At 44.0% G+C, this 14,815-nt stretch overlaps 1 long non-coding RNA gene across 1 annotated transcript; it reads left to right on the top strand.

Annotated features, from left to right (window-relative positions):
• The first annotated feature begins 3,971 nt into the window (after window positions 1-3,971).
• On the top strand, window positions 3,972-9,466 carry LOC114138085 (uncharacterized). Its single transcript, XR_003594154.1, has 4 exons — window positions 3,972-4,232; window positions 5,017-5,272; window positions 5,349-8,277; window positions 9,340-9,466. It is a non-coding gene; the product is annotated as an uncharacterized LOC114138085 (long non-coding RNA).
• The last annotated feature ends 5,349 nt before the right edge of the window (window positions 9,467-14,815 follow it).

Below are 14,815 nucleotides of genomic sequence, written 5' to 3'. Positions count from 1 at the left end.
TAAAGGTCCATATGCTGTCAGGTAAACCACAAAAAGGTGAAACTTCATTGAACACACACCCACACACACACACACACACCCACACACACACACACACACACACACACACACACACACACACACACACACACACACACACACACACACACACAGCCAGTTGGTGGCTACCAGCAAGGCTTACTGGTGCGGAACAGAGGACCAGTAAGGAGGTCTGAGATGCTAACTGATGGACTCTGGCAGGACGGAGGGGCCTGGATCTGTGTGTGTGTTGTCAGGCGGCGCTGCGTGAGCTTTGATCTCTCACACACTTCATGAGTTCATTAATGAAGCTCAGAGCTTCTGACCTGAGATCAGCTGCCGGGTCGAGACCAGCTCCTGGTTTCACTCTGATCCGTCTTGATGAAGCAGGTTGGCTGCCGCCATCATCACAGGTTTAACTTTGGTTTGGACCCAAAGACCAGAACCGTTCAGATCTAACAGGGTTTTCGTTGTGGTACCAGCAGAAACATTTGTTTCTTCAGAACCGTCATTCGAGCTGGATGTTGGACCGCTCCGCTTTTCTGAACGGATTCAGTTCACATTCAACTTCCTGCACCAGAAATACTCCAAATTCGGTTGCTTCAAATCAGGTTGAAGCTGTGGGAAAACCTAGAGCAGTTTGGATGTTGGCTCAGGGTTCTGTAAAATAATCTTTTATAAGTTATTAAAAAAAACAAAACATGTTTTTTTACACATTTGTTAAAACTCTCACAATGTCTCGACAGTTTGAGAAAAGATCGATCTCCCTGAGCTACTACTGCCATTTGATGACATGCATCGCTCCTGACCAAAAACAACCAATCAGAGCCAGGAGGAGGGGCTTAGCGCTGGCAATAAACCTCATGTACTCGCTGCTAAATGTGCTAAGGGTAGAGAAACAGGAAAACCATTTATCCACCGTCAACCATGGCCACGGTCGCTTGCCTTAGCATTCATGGCAGGCTCTGCTAGCTGCAGTGTAGCAATGACGGTGACAGGTCTTATCCTGCCACTCAGAGAGTGATTGACAGCGATAAGACCCTCCTCCTGGCTCTGATTGGTTCTTTCTAGTTAGCACTGGGAGAAGGCAGGGAAACTTGATTTCTTTCACAGATTTTCTGCCTCATAAACTCACAACATGGTGACAACAAACATGTAAAAAAATTATTTTTCATAGTGCATCTTTAAAGCGGCTCTCAGGTGAGCCCCACCTGGCTGATGTGTGGCCCTTAAAGCGGCTCTCAGGTCGGAGCGTTTCCTCATTCCGGTTCCGGGTCAGCAGCCTCCCAGTCTCCTGGTGACAGCTTTTGTCAGCTTTTGTCAGCTTAGCATTAATGTTTTGTATTAAAAAGGACTTAGCGGCATGCCGAGTCTTTCAGTCTGCAGAGCCATGGACACCGGCGCTGCGCCCCGCTGACTTCCACCCGCCTGGTGGCTGCAGGAACACCAGGATGAAGCTGCATGTGGAGAGGAAACTTTAGGGGTTTCTGCACTAATAAAATGTAATTTTCTACATTGCATAATGAAAAGAGAGGACAGACTTGCTCAGTGTGAACAGAATGAGTTAATAAATCAGTCAGGATGGAAGCATTGATCTAATCTGGTATTGATCTGATCTGATTGGACTGAATGATGCTGCATGAAGTCCTGACAGGTCAGGAATGTTCCACGTTGAAGGAATGAGCTTCAGGGGAGAGAAGCCGTCTGCAGCGAACGCCACAGATACAAGAAATAAATCTGTTTGTTGCTCAATAACTCCACTAATGACTGATGGCGGCTGCAGATATTAAACATATTAAACAATCCCTTTATCATCCCTCGAGCCCGAGGCAGATTTAGCACACAGTTTACAGAACCTGGAAAAAAAATGACACCAGAGATTAACGATGATCATTTCTTCTAAAGGCAGAGAGAAGCCAGGAGACACAGAACAATCTCTCACACTGAGGACAATTCAAAGAGAAAAACTAAACTAACAGACTGTTTCTGGACTGTGGGAGCTTGAATACCAAGGAGAGCAAATAATCTCCGTTCAAAAAGACCTACAGGATGGGATTTGAACCCACAACCTTGTTGCTGAAAGGCAGCAGTGCTGTCAACTGTTTCACTGTGCAGCAAAACAAACAGTGTTCGTCACATTCTCAGAAAACTGCAACGATTTTCTCTAGAAACCAAAATAAAGCTGTAAAAAACATTTCCAGGGTTTATTGGAAACAAAAAGCTCAGAAAGTTGAAACAGGATCTGAACCTTTGATTCACTTTAACAATTCAATTTTTTAAGTTAAAAAAAAATCTCCTTCTGAAATGATTTTTCTCTTGAAAATGAGATCCAGATCTCAACAGGGTTTACCTGGTTAAATAAAGGAAAAAAAATAAAATAAACTGTTTTTAACTCATATTTTATTATCTTATTTAATGAAGTTAAATCTCTTGTTTTGTTTCTGTGTTTGTATTTTTTTGTTTGCTTTATAGAAACTCTTGGATCTCAAATAAAAGTGAAATAAATCCAAATATGTCTACTTCCAGATATTTTCCAGAAATATTCCAAAGAAAATGCAGTTTGAAAAACTTAAATACTTAACGGAGCAAAGACGACTGTAGATGCTCGCTTCTGTGGCTGAGACGGTTTCCACTGGACGTGTTAAATCATATGAAGGTATATTTGGTGTTTGAACTGTTGAAGTGTTTCTGTGGACGGTGACAGCTGGTTGGAAACGTGGGAACATGTGGGAACATGTGGGAACATGTGGGACGTTCCTCCTGGTGTCCGTCAGGACCGAACCTTCGATCCGGACTGCAGGCCGTTGAGTGGTTCCCTCCTCTTCCTCAAACCTAAAATCTGTGCAGAAAGACGTTTTCCACAGTTTTTTAGCTTTACAGTAAAGTTTGATCTCTGATTGGAAGATGAGTTCAAGCATAAAGCAGGAAGAAGCAGCAGTTCGGTTTCTCTGAGGAGTCCAGAATCCTCCATGCCGTTTCTGCTTCCCTCAGTTTGCTCTGAAAGCTGCTTCTTGTCGCCACATCAGATCTGCGGACGCATGTTTGTGTCGGCGCTGATCTGTCAGCGGCGGACTTCTGTCCCCGGAGTCCTTGGGGATTTGATCCCAGGTCTGTTGACTGACCAGCAGGTCTCAGGCTTAAATCCTGCCGTGACCTCTGACCCCGACACTAATTGCATCTTGCCCGAGTGCTGACGGCTAGAACGCACCCCGGGGTGAGCAGAGAGAGTCGCCTTGAACCTTTAAGCCTGGACGGAGGGACGGAGGTGTTTCCTGGAGAATTCGGCTTTAATCCCACAGATAAATAAAGATGTCAGGAGCTGGAGGGGCGGCGCACCGTGGGGGGTCTGGGGTTTTACTCCCTCACTTATCATGAAGTTTTTCTCAAAAACTGAATTTCTGTGACCTATCGCCAATTCTGTGAGCAGTGAAACTGATGTTAGCTCATTTATCTGTGTAAACTAACAATAATTTGTGTTGCTGAGCTTTTATAACATATTTAATCACTGAATTCACGTCTGAAACAAACTCTGCTTAATAAAATCATACTAATAATACAAGTCAGAATTTTCTGAAATTAAAGTCGGTATTAGAAAAATAAAGTAATACGACAATGAAGCCATAATATGACTTTATTCTTGTAAAATTAATTTTTTAAACCTTTGTATTATTTTTTAAAGACTCCAGGATTTAAGAAAAACATAATATGTAGTTAAGCAAACAAATATGTTCACTTTTCATATTTCAGGTCCGACTTCTACATTTTTTGAGCCACCATGTGACGTGATCTCTTCCCAGTAAACTCACTCCACCACAGCTGCTGTGAAACTGGGAATGCTGGTGGAGCTGCAGCAGAGCCACACGGCTCTGCAGGGCGTGACGGCAACAGGCTGGAACTGAGGCTCATCGGGAAACGATCCCAGGTGTAGGTGTCTGTTTTGACAGTGAGAAAAGCTTTTCAGATTTCTGTGGCTCAGAAAACCAACACAGACAGGCTGCGAACAGGGAGACGGCTCAGGGCGTGCAAAAATATAAATATCAATACTGGATTATTCCAGCACCACTTTCCTCTGCGACGACAGACGGAGCGCTCCGGTGACGAGGTCACGACCTCACAGAACCCAACCTGTTGGTTCATTCAGCTCCGACATTTCACCGTTAAAACGTCTCTGCTCTGTGTGACCAGAGATTATACATCACTAACTACCTGTACAGGTGAGCAGACTAAGAGCAACATGGAGGTTTGGTGACGCATGTTTGAGATGTGATGGATGAAAAATTAAAAACTAAATAAATCACCAGTGAAACCAGTAGAACAACAGAGCAGTTGCCATCAGGAGTCACTTCCTATTCAGAGTTTTTCAGCAGCAACAGTTGTTTAAAGTCATACCAGATCAACTTAACTGGATTTATATACAGACTTTGACTAGGCCACTCTTAGAAAGCTTTGTTTTTTATCCACCAGATGTTACTTTTGTCCAGTAATTAAGAACATTTTCATTTAAAAGATGCTTTTTATTTATTCAGATTAACTTTGTAAGATATGAAGATTTGTGTAAAGATCAGATACATTCATGTAGAATAAGAAACTGAAAGATCTGCTGGGATAAATCATAAATGTATTGTTTTTATGATTTCATCAATAAAAATGGAAGGAAAAGGATAAAATGACAGACGAGCAGAACCAGCATAACGGGCCATAGCACTGGTCAGACTGGGACGGTTTCTGCTCCATCCTGATCCGTTGATGAATCTTAAAACATCCTGATGTTTATGTGTCAGAATTGAATCCTTGCTCAACAAGCTCTAACACAAAGGGAGGGAATCATTTACAAAGTTTGCAAAACTTAGAGATAAAATCTCTAAGTGAAAACGGCATGAAGAGACACAGACGAGTATTTCTGTGTGTTTGTTTGAGTTTCAGGTAACTGAAAGATTGACTGAGCTCATGTTTGTGGTTCATGTTTGACATTCAGAAACATTTCTGTTTACTAAACAGGTCAAGTTATTCATCTGCAGTTGCTAGCAGGTAGCAACAGATCTGCAGCGTTTGTTTCAACCGCGGCGCAGAAATCGCTCACATTCTTCAGCCGTGACAAGGAAATCCTTCAGATCAGCTCCACCCTGATGGAGCCTGTTTGGACACAAATGCTACAGAAAACCTGGAGATGCTGAGACGACAACATGATGCTTGATTCAGAATAACGCTGAAGAGAAACAGATCAACCTCACAGCTCACTTACTGCTGTCATCAGGTAAATACCAAACTCTGCAGGGATCCTCCGGCTTTTTCTGCTAACATCTGATTACATGTGGTCTGTCTGGAACCAGAACCTGGAACCAGAACCATCACATGACCCACCAGGAGGCCTGCAGGAACTCTGGAGTCATGAGAAATCTGCAAAGCATCAGGATTTCATTTAAATCAGTACATGTGGAAGTGGCAGCATCATGACCCAACAGAGAACAAACACACATCAAACCTTTCATGTTTGTATTTGGAAATAGAAACATTTACCATAACAACATAACAACATAAGATTTAATGTGTTACAATGTTTCATGCAATTAATGCCAGATTTTTATACACAAAAGTTCAGAGCGGAACCTTTGTGTTCAGGTGTTTCTGGTACAGCAGTAAATCTGATGCACAACCAACATCCGCTAACAACAGCGATGGACGACGAAGCTGCTTCTCTGAGACGGTTGAGTTCTGCTTTACAAAACAATCTGATTGGACGCTGACTGTTGTGTTCAAGTTGTGCTAACAGCAGTTAGCGTATCAGTGAAACTATTCAAGCCTAAAGTAGCCTCTCAATGCTAACATGTAGCGGCTAATGCTAATGTCAGCGTCCGCTGTCTACATTTCTAAAGAAGCTCTGGGCAGCTTAATGGAGAACAACACGTTGCTCCAATCTGATGGTTGAATAACAGATTAAAAACTATAAATATCTTTGCTGTTTAGCTCACATGTCTATTTATTTGGTAATTTAGCAGAAAAGTTGCTTCCATTGCACCAATAAGCACAACTTTGTTTTGGGTTTTCACATAAAATTTTAGTAAAATCCGTTAGAGTTTGAGCTCTGAACGTCTTTTCATTGGGTTATTCTCCTGGTTCTTTCTGTTCTTCTGGAGGAACCGATCCGTCTACATGGGTCCAGTTGGTGTGGTTCTGCTTCACCACAGGTTCAACCTGAACCAGTTGGTTTTATCTGCAGCCCAGTTCAGACAGCAGGCCTCCATTACTGCCATCAGCTCACTAACGGCTCTGCCACTGATAACAAACACATCTAATCCTGATGCTAATGAGAAAATAAAAAAGCTGGAAACATTAAAACCCGGTTTCCCCCCAACAGAACGAACAATGACCGGGTCAACATTTACATTCTGTCTCATTAAGCTGAAGCAGATTAGATTAGTGAGAGTGTTTACAGGATTAACCCCAAACTGCATAATTAGGATTGTGTAGCTGAAACCTGTGGATGACGGTTCCTCCTCTTCCAGCTCTTTGCTTTAAATTGATCTGTTTTGGAGTCGATACATGTGGAAATGTTGAAATGTTATAAATCTAAAGAAAACAGTGAAAAAATTCACGTTTTGTTTATTGAGTCTCTGGAAATTATAATTCTTCTGATTCCTTTTGAATTGACGGTTGGAAAAACTCAGTAAAATTAAATCATTGAATTTAACCGTTTCTGTTGGTTTTGGGTTTTTGCTGAAATGTTTGGTAAAACCCAACAGGAGCATCTTGGATGCATCACTGTTATTAGCGGATGTTGCTTGTGTCATGAAACGGTGAAGGTGGCGAGGCAAACGCTGTAGACCCAGGTTGAGATGATTGATGGTTGTTTTAATGATAAATACTGATCCACAGTCCAGACAAAACCAAGTAGTTCACTGCCAGGCAGCACGACTGAGCAGAAAGCCAGGGCTCAACATCGGCAGCACTGGAGCAACGAAGGACTAGGTAATCACAGCTAGACAGACTTGAGGCAAACAAATGACTGCTTAGACAAGGACAGAGACACAGAGACACTAAATACATACGAGGTAATCAGAGAATGAGACACACCTGGGAACTAATCAAGGGAGACTCAGAGACACAGAAACGCGAAATAAAGACACAGAAAAACATAGAACATGACAGCTTGTGCGTCAGAATTACCAGAAATACGTGAATACAAAGGTTCCGGTTAAAACCTTTGCATGTAAAAAAAAAAAGTGTTTAGTTGTGTTAAAAAGTTTAATGCATAATTAATTACCTGAAATGAACGTGTCAAAGTCTTGAGGGTTAACTAACTCACGCCTTCGCCTCAGTGAGCTTGAGGTGAAGCTCATTGAGGTGAAGCAGCTCATTGAGGTGAAGCAGCTCATTGAGGTGAAGCTCATTGAGGTGAAGCTCATTGAGGTGAAGCTCATTGAGGTGACAGACATTTTGCTTCTTTACATGTTTGCAAAACCTAGCGAGTTGCTAGCGTTTAATTTTTTCATCATGTGTTAGTTATTGGGATGTAAACTTTTTAAAATCAAAGCAAACGTCATTCCAGGGAGGGAGGGTGAATCTAATCTGCCTGGCTGACTGGCAGGATGCTGCCTGCGTTTCCTAATGAACGACAATGAACTTGAGGTGAAGGCGTTAGCTTGTAGCATCATTCTGATGGATAAACTATTTATGGCAGAGTTAGCTTTGGTTGAGTCGAGGTGAAGAACTGGTGCAGACGTCCTCCACCTTAAATCAGCAGCTGGGTGCTGGAAAAGCTCCAGTTGGGTCTTCAGGCAGGACGATGGAACCAAACTCTGAGTTTTTGGTGTTTTTGAGTAATTTTGCTCTCCTTGACTCTGTTTGTTTTCCAGGTTCTCTCCTTCCTGGACCCTCCAGGTCTAGAAGCTGAGCAGCAGGAGCCGCTGACCTTGGCTGACCCCGGCTGACCGGTTAACTGGCTGGCGGGCCCCGGCGGCGTCCAGCAGCACGGCTGACTGGAGGCCCGAACCCGCCACACCGCTGGGCTCCTAATCCTGTTACGGAGGAAAGAGACAATTACTCTGCTGCTCCACGGTTCAGCGCTCAGATCCGCTTCCAGCAGAGCAAAAGAAAAAACCTTTATCTCCACCAGGGAACAGACAAACATCACCTCAAACCTTCCAGGCTCCACAAACACCCAAAAAGTCACGCAGACCTCGACTTGTGGACACAAATCTCCTTGGAGACGGCCGGGTGGAGCCTGGAGACACAAACGCTGCTAATCACCACTTGTCCTGAGTGAGTTTGGCTTCCTAAGCTGCATGGTTCTCCGTGATCCCTGGCTCACCTCGTCTGGGCTCTTCAAAGGTGCGCTCCTCTGTGGGCGTTCGCCGCGTTGAGCCAGGCGTGCAAGGCGTCGCCGCCCCACTTGTTCGTGTCTGTCAGGACAGCGGCTGAGTGAGTGTTTGTGTTGAGCAGCAGTGGAGCGTAGTCAGGCGTGGGTTCGCCTCTTTATTCCAGCATGTCTGCAGGTTACCTCTGCTGATGCCTCTCCTCCTGCTTTTATGTGCCAGACTTATTTTCTTGTTATTTCTGGGAAGCTTTGATCAGTTACATTCACGCTTTAATCACTTTTCTCTTCACGGTGTCAGAGCACATCCTCCAGTCGGGTCAAACCGCTGCAGAGAGAAAAGGAAGACAGCAGGTTCTCACCTTTGTTCTGAATTTTCCCTCTAATTTGCCGCTGAATTAAGTCTGATGTTGTCGTCTCTAAAGGAGCGCTCCTTAAAAACATGTTTGTCTGTTTCACCGTCTGTGGGTGGAGATTCCTCCAGACGCTATTGTGAGAAAAATGAGGCCTTCAACGTATTTGGATCAGAATATGAAGGGAGTTGATGAATGGTTCTTAGCCGTTTTCACAAGGATCACAGGATCCTCCTAGATTTTTGTCTGTCACAGAAAATCCTGATAAACGACATTGAAACCAGAATTTCTGGGGTCTCTACAGTGGAGCAGTTTGGAGCTCGCCACAGGTAGCAGCCATGTTCCAGCAATGGTTTTTGGAAGTATTGCATCAGAAAAGGTTGAGGGAAAATTAAAAAAAAATTTAAAATGACTTCCTCAGTTTGGCTTTTTAGAGAGAGTTCATGTGCTAAAGAGGAGATGGACATTTACCAAATCAGTTCCGATATAGTGAATGCTCCTGTCCACCGGTGGGCCTGTGCCTTACCAGAGGAACAAAACTCTCAGTTTTGTTTGTTTCTTTTTTACCAGGTTCTGTCCAGATTGGTTCATTTCCTCTTCGTGTCATTCACTGTACGTCTTTGCTATCAGATTCTGCACAATGTGTCTTTTTTCCAGGATCCTAAACTGAAGGTGTTTTCCCACCTGATGGTCCGGTAGACTTGGTTCAAATTGGGATCAAAGTTGCATCATCTGCTCCAGCTCCAGCTGCTGTGGTTCTTTCTCGCTGCTCTGAGTCAAACCAACCTGTTCCCCTCCTGGCCTGTGGGGGCGCTGCACCGAAGCCACTGAAGACACTGAGCGCAACTTCCTTCTTCACCAAATGGAAACTAAAATGGAGGCGTCAGATTTTAGAGGTTGGAGGATTTCTCTTTCATCTTTGGCTAAAAATCACAAGTCATTTGTCCTGCTAGTACGAGACTCACATGTTTGTTTTAATTGTATTAACCCAGAATGCCTTGCGCCGTAGTCCATTTCCTGCCTTGGGGGTCTGCTTGGTGTTCACATGTTCATTCAAACAGCACCAGAGTTCACTTCAACCAAACCCAGATCGAGGTTTACAAACAGACTGGAGTTTGATTAAAACGAACTAAACAGGTCTGGTGGGAACGAACTCTAAGAGTTAACCAGAGTTTTGCTTTCAAACTGAGACCAAATGAATCTGCAGCATGTTTCTGATTAATAGTCTCTCTCCAGTGCCCCCTGGTGGTTGTAGTTTCTCCTGCAGCGTTTGTTCAGCCAGCTGGTCCAGCTTTCACATGAAACCTGTGGTTTAATGCAGCAGGAAGTGATGCTTTGTCAGGCTGCGGTGTTGCAGAGCGAGGCTTGGTGGACCGGCCCCCTGCTGGGCTTTGTCCCAGTGATTGACAGCTGCAGGAGCCCAGCTGGTGTTGAAGGGCCGGCTGTGGGGGACCCGCTCCTGTCTGGACCTTTTGGCGCTGACGGGACGTCAATCAAAACTCAGACTGAAGCTTCCTTCTGATTCAAACTTTCTCAACATTAAGTGAATGTGGCTGCAGAAGAACGTCTCCATAGCGGCTCGATGCTAATCAAATTAGCAGCTAAAAGTCATATTTCTCATTCAGATCGCGCCGGTTCTCCCCGAGCGGCCCATTAATCACGCTGAGTGACAGGCCGGCCCACGGTGAAACATTTTACCTTCTTCCCTCCCTCCTCTCTCTCTGTCTTTGAGAAGTTTTTATTTTCTCAAGCTCCAGCAGCGCCCTCCTCACCCCGTTGCAGCAGAAGAAAAGAAACGAGAGAAAGACAGAAGCTCAGGGGGAAGGAAGGAATGCATTGAGGCGGCGCGCTGTTGACCCCTCCACAGCATCTTTGGGCCTTTCAGAGGCCGCATGTGTCAGCAGAGCCGCTGCGACGACGCTGCACAAACCGCAGCGCTGCTTGTTTTTCTTCCTCTCACCTGAACTGAGTGCTGACCCGCTCTGCTGTCTGTTGAGTGAGGTCCATGACCCCATCAGAACCGCCGACCCCCCCAGGAGAATCTCAAGCTGAAGGAGCACTGGTGCAGGTTTTCTCCCTGGGAACCAGCCAGTTTCTGTTTTTGCTGCTTCATCTTTGGTGTTTTAAGTATCTATAAAGACATGAGATCAAACTCTTGAGTCTGACTTGAGGATTTAGCCTCTTATGGCTTTTGCAGAAAGTTTCAGAGATCCGACCATCTGGACCTCAGCCAAGAAGGGAGCTCGATGCTGCCTGGGCAAGAAAATGTTGCCACCAAAAGAAAAAGTTCACAATCTTAATATTTCATTGGAACTCATTTAACTTTGATCATAGCATTTGCTGTGGCATTGCTTTGATAAGATTCTCTTTGATGAAGTGTCCGACCTCTGAGCGGCGTCTCCAGAACACCCCAAAGGTTCTTCAGGTCCGGACTCTGAGGTCTCCTGACCCAGTTTCACAATCTGACTCAGATGAATCATTGCGTTGTCATCCTGGAATATCTCTGTGTCATCAGCAAAGAAACGATCCTTTGCAGGAATCATCTCATCATTCAGCTGACCTCAGGAACTTGCTGAACTTTGACCTGTCCCCACAGACTGATACAGTAGACAATGGGAATGATTGGTGCATCACTTCATCTGCCTCTCTTCTTACCCTGAACGCCCGTCTCTCTGGAAGAGGGTAAATCTGGACTCATCGGATCACATGACCTCCTTCCATCACTCCAGACTCCCATCTTTATCCTGCCTTGCCGAATAAAAAGCCTTTTTGTCCTGTCAGCCTCACTGATCAGTGGTTTTCTTGTGGCTATAGCTGTTCAGTCCCAAACCCTCCAGTTCCTCTCACATTGGAAAAGCTCCTACTTTCACTATTAAACACAACCAGCACTTCTACTGTTATTTTTCTTCTATTTGATATCACAGTCATTCATTTCCTCCCCAAAGACGACAGTTCCTCTTTATGCTTCCTGTTTTTAATAACATGTTGGTCAGTTCTCAACCATACTTTAGTCTCGATGGCAATAATCTGACCCTTCATAAGCAGACTGACATCTTTTCCACGACCACAGGATGTGTCTTTAAGAAACGAGGAGCTGCTTGTTGCATCTCTTGGGGTTAAATAACTTGTTGCAGCTTTAAAACGTTGTAACTCTGCAATAGGAAGCCAATTTTCTGGAGATGGAAACTGTGAACATGCATTGAATAGTTTTTAGATGGAGAATAAATCAATCTAGACTCCAATAATGAGTCCATTGCTTTGCATTGTTGAGGTGAAGAATCATCTGATCCCTTAAGGCTTTGCTTGGTTTCGGTTCTGATTCAGATTATCTAATGACTAATGCTGGTGTGGACGGACCTGAACCTAAAGCTCGACTCCAGGAGCCATCGGATCTGATGACGACCTCATCGGATCTGATGACGACCTCATCGGATCTGATGACGACCTCATCGGACCTCATCAGATCCGATGAGGTCCGATGAGCGGTTAAACCCGGCAGATGGGTTGGATCCTGGTGGGAGGGATGGACTAAGACCTGGACTCCTGATGCTGATCGCTGTGGAAGGAAGACAAGTTTCATCTGACGGCAGCAGAATCCTTTGAGCAGGAGGTTAGGAGGAGTTTTCTTTCTGGCTTGACCTCTGACCTTTGTCTCCTCAGACAGCAGAGCCCACATGAGGCTGTGAACAAACAGAAACGGCAGATCAGCGATGTTGTTGTCTGGGACCTGAACCGACGATCTGCTGCTTTCTTTGTCCGGATCCTTCAGATGTTTCTCTCCTTTGTTTTCGCCAAACAAAGTTTGGACCTGAAAGTGTCGATCTTTGGCCCGTTTCCTGCCGCGCTCTGCCACACAGACCCGTTGGTCCTAATCAGGTTAAGTGTCTGAGAGTCCCAACACCTAATGCGTCTTTTAACTTCCTCTGACAGACGATTCATCAAGCCGCCTGGTAATCTGGTTAGAGCCGAGCCCGAGGCGAGGCGGAGCCGCCGGCGCTCCAGAACGGCGGACCGTAATGGAGGCTTTTATCCCGACACATTCTGGTCCCGGAGCGGCTCCAGCCCAACTACAGGAGCCCCAGAGGGACTCAATTATGAAGCTGCTGTTCTGCACCGGTTACCTCCATTAAACCGGGTCCGACTGCGTCTTCAGGCCGAGACGTTTCCCGTAAACCCAGAGCTACGGAGGAGTTCTGGTCTTTTTCCAACATTTCTTCAGTTCGTTAAAGTTTCTGCTCATTCCCACCACAGCAGTTCTATCAGGACTTTGATTAGGCCATCTTTTTCTCTGACTGGTTTGGGTCTGTTGATTTTATAGTCACTATTTAAACTTTTATTTTTGTAATCTGGACTCATCTGTTTTTTGATTTGATCATTTTTATGATGAAAACATTAAATAACCTGTTTATGTTTCCTCGTTGATTCGAGCTTGGTGATTTATTTTGCTGCTTGTTGATCACAGATAAACACAGTGATAGTAATTTCATTAGTGAAAAACATTTGTGTGCAACTAATGGTTACAATAAAATATCTGAATTTATTCAGATTTTTCCGTTTGTTCTCCAGTGCCATTTTAAATGATATCTGTATATATTGTGTATCGTGTAGCAAACAAATATGATTTTCATCAGATCTCCCAGCTGTAACTGCAAGACATTTTAAATATGCAAAATAAAACACAAAAACCAAAAGCAATAAATAAAACGGATATAAAAAATAACTTTCAAGCAAAACCATAATTTAAATGATTATAACGTCTCTTTATGCCAAATTTCCCTTCAGATAATATAATCGGAATATAAATTATTGAGCTCATTTTAAATGATCAGGGGATTAAGTGATTAATTTCTTGTGGTGACAGGATTATGTGTTGGTTGGATTTGAAGGTTTAGTTTCTTCTAACCTTCCTGTTGTTGTTGTTGTTCATCTTTCAGTAAATTTTAAATTCTGACCTGATTGAAAAAGTTTTTTGTAAAAGCAGTTGATTTGAATTTTGTGGTTAATTTAACTTTGCGTCTTAAGAAATACCTTTATGTCTTTTTGTTCCCATAATAAAGTTGATGTGGACTTCAGGATGTTTAAATAAAGAAATGACCTTTAACCTTTAACCTGCTACTTGAGGCCTGCAGAACCTGCTATGGATCTATTTCTGATCATTTCTCTGACGTTGGGCTCAATCTGCTGGAATATTAGCATCAGTTGAAATGTTTCCTCTGTGCAGAATGATGGACTTCAGGTAGTTAAAAATGACCTTATGACCTTTCCCAGGTTGTTGCTTTTCTCACCAGTCCTCCATGTTTTTTACGCCTGACTCGGATGAATGACTCGTTGGGACTCAGCAGAACTTGGTGACCCAGTGAATGAATGATAGATTCATTTGATTAAAGTTTCTTGAATCTGAAAACTTGAGGACTGAAGCTGGACACTCCAGTCTGAGGTCCTTGCTGATGAGATTCTGCTCTGGCGTTGTGATGAGGATGATGATGGTCGAACCACCAGATCTCTGGACCTCTCAGCTTCTTCAGTACATCAGGAGTCTTTCAGGCTCTTCCTTTCTCATTAAATCGGTTTTGTTCTGCTGGCCAAACTTCCTCCTTTCTCAGTGATGCCGACCCTCCCTCTCCCAGCAGGCCGTCTCTCCTCTCTTTGTCCTCGCCGTTTCCCTGCAGCTCATCGGTTTGTGTGGGTCCCAGCTGACACCGCCTCATACAGTTAATCCAACTATCCAGTTAATGTATTGATAATGCATCAGGCGGCTCCGCATGGAGGCTGTTTGAGGATTAAATCTCCTCTGCTGGAGGAGCATCGGGCAGAAAGCAGGATTCACGCTCTGCAGCGTTTAATGGCTTCTCTGTTATCGATCCGTCGGTTCCGACCCATCAGCTGATCCTGTTGGTTTGTATCAAACACCTGGAATTTGGATTATTTAGGAAAATATTTGTTATTTTTTTTAGAGCCAGGATTTTAATTTTAGCTTGTTAAACATTTTAATTCAATTAGTTGCATTTTATTTCACCAGCTGGAACTTTTGTATTCGCGTGTTTCTGGTACAGCAGTAAATCTGACACACAAGCAGCACCGATAAATAACAAAGACGCTTCTCTCAGCCCACTGGGTTAATGAGGCTGAAGTC

Source organism: Xiphophorus couchianus, chromosome 22, assembly GCF_001444195.1.
Source record: "Xiphophorus couchianus chromosome 22, X_couchianus-1.0, whole genome shotgun sequence".
Lineage (NCBI taxonomy): Eukaryota > Metazoa > Chordata > Actinopteri > Cyprinodontiformes > Poeciliidae > Xiphophorus > Xiphophorus couchianus.
Note: the sequence above shows the minus strand (reverse complement) of the source record. Positions and strands in the feature narration are given on the sequence as shown.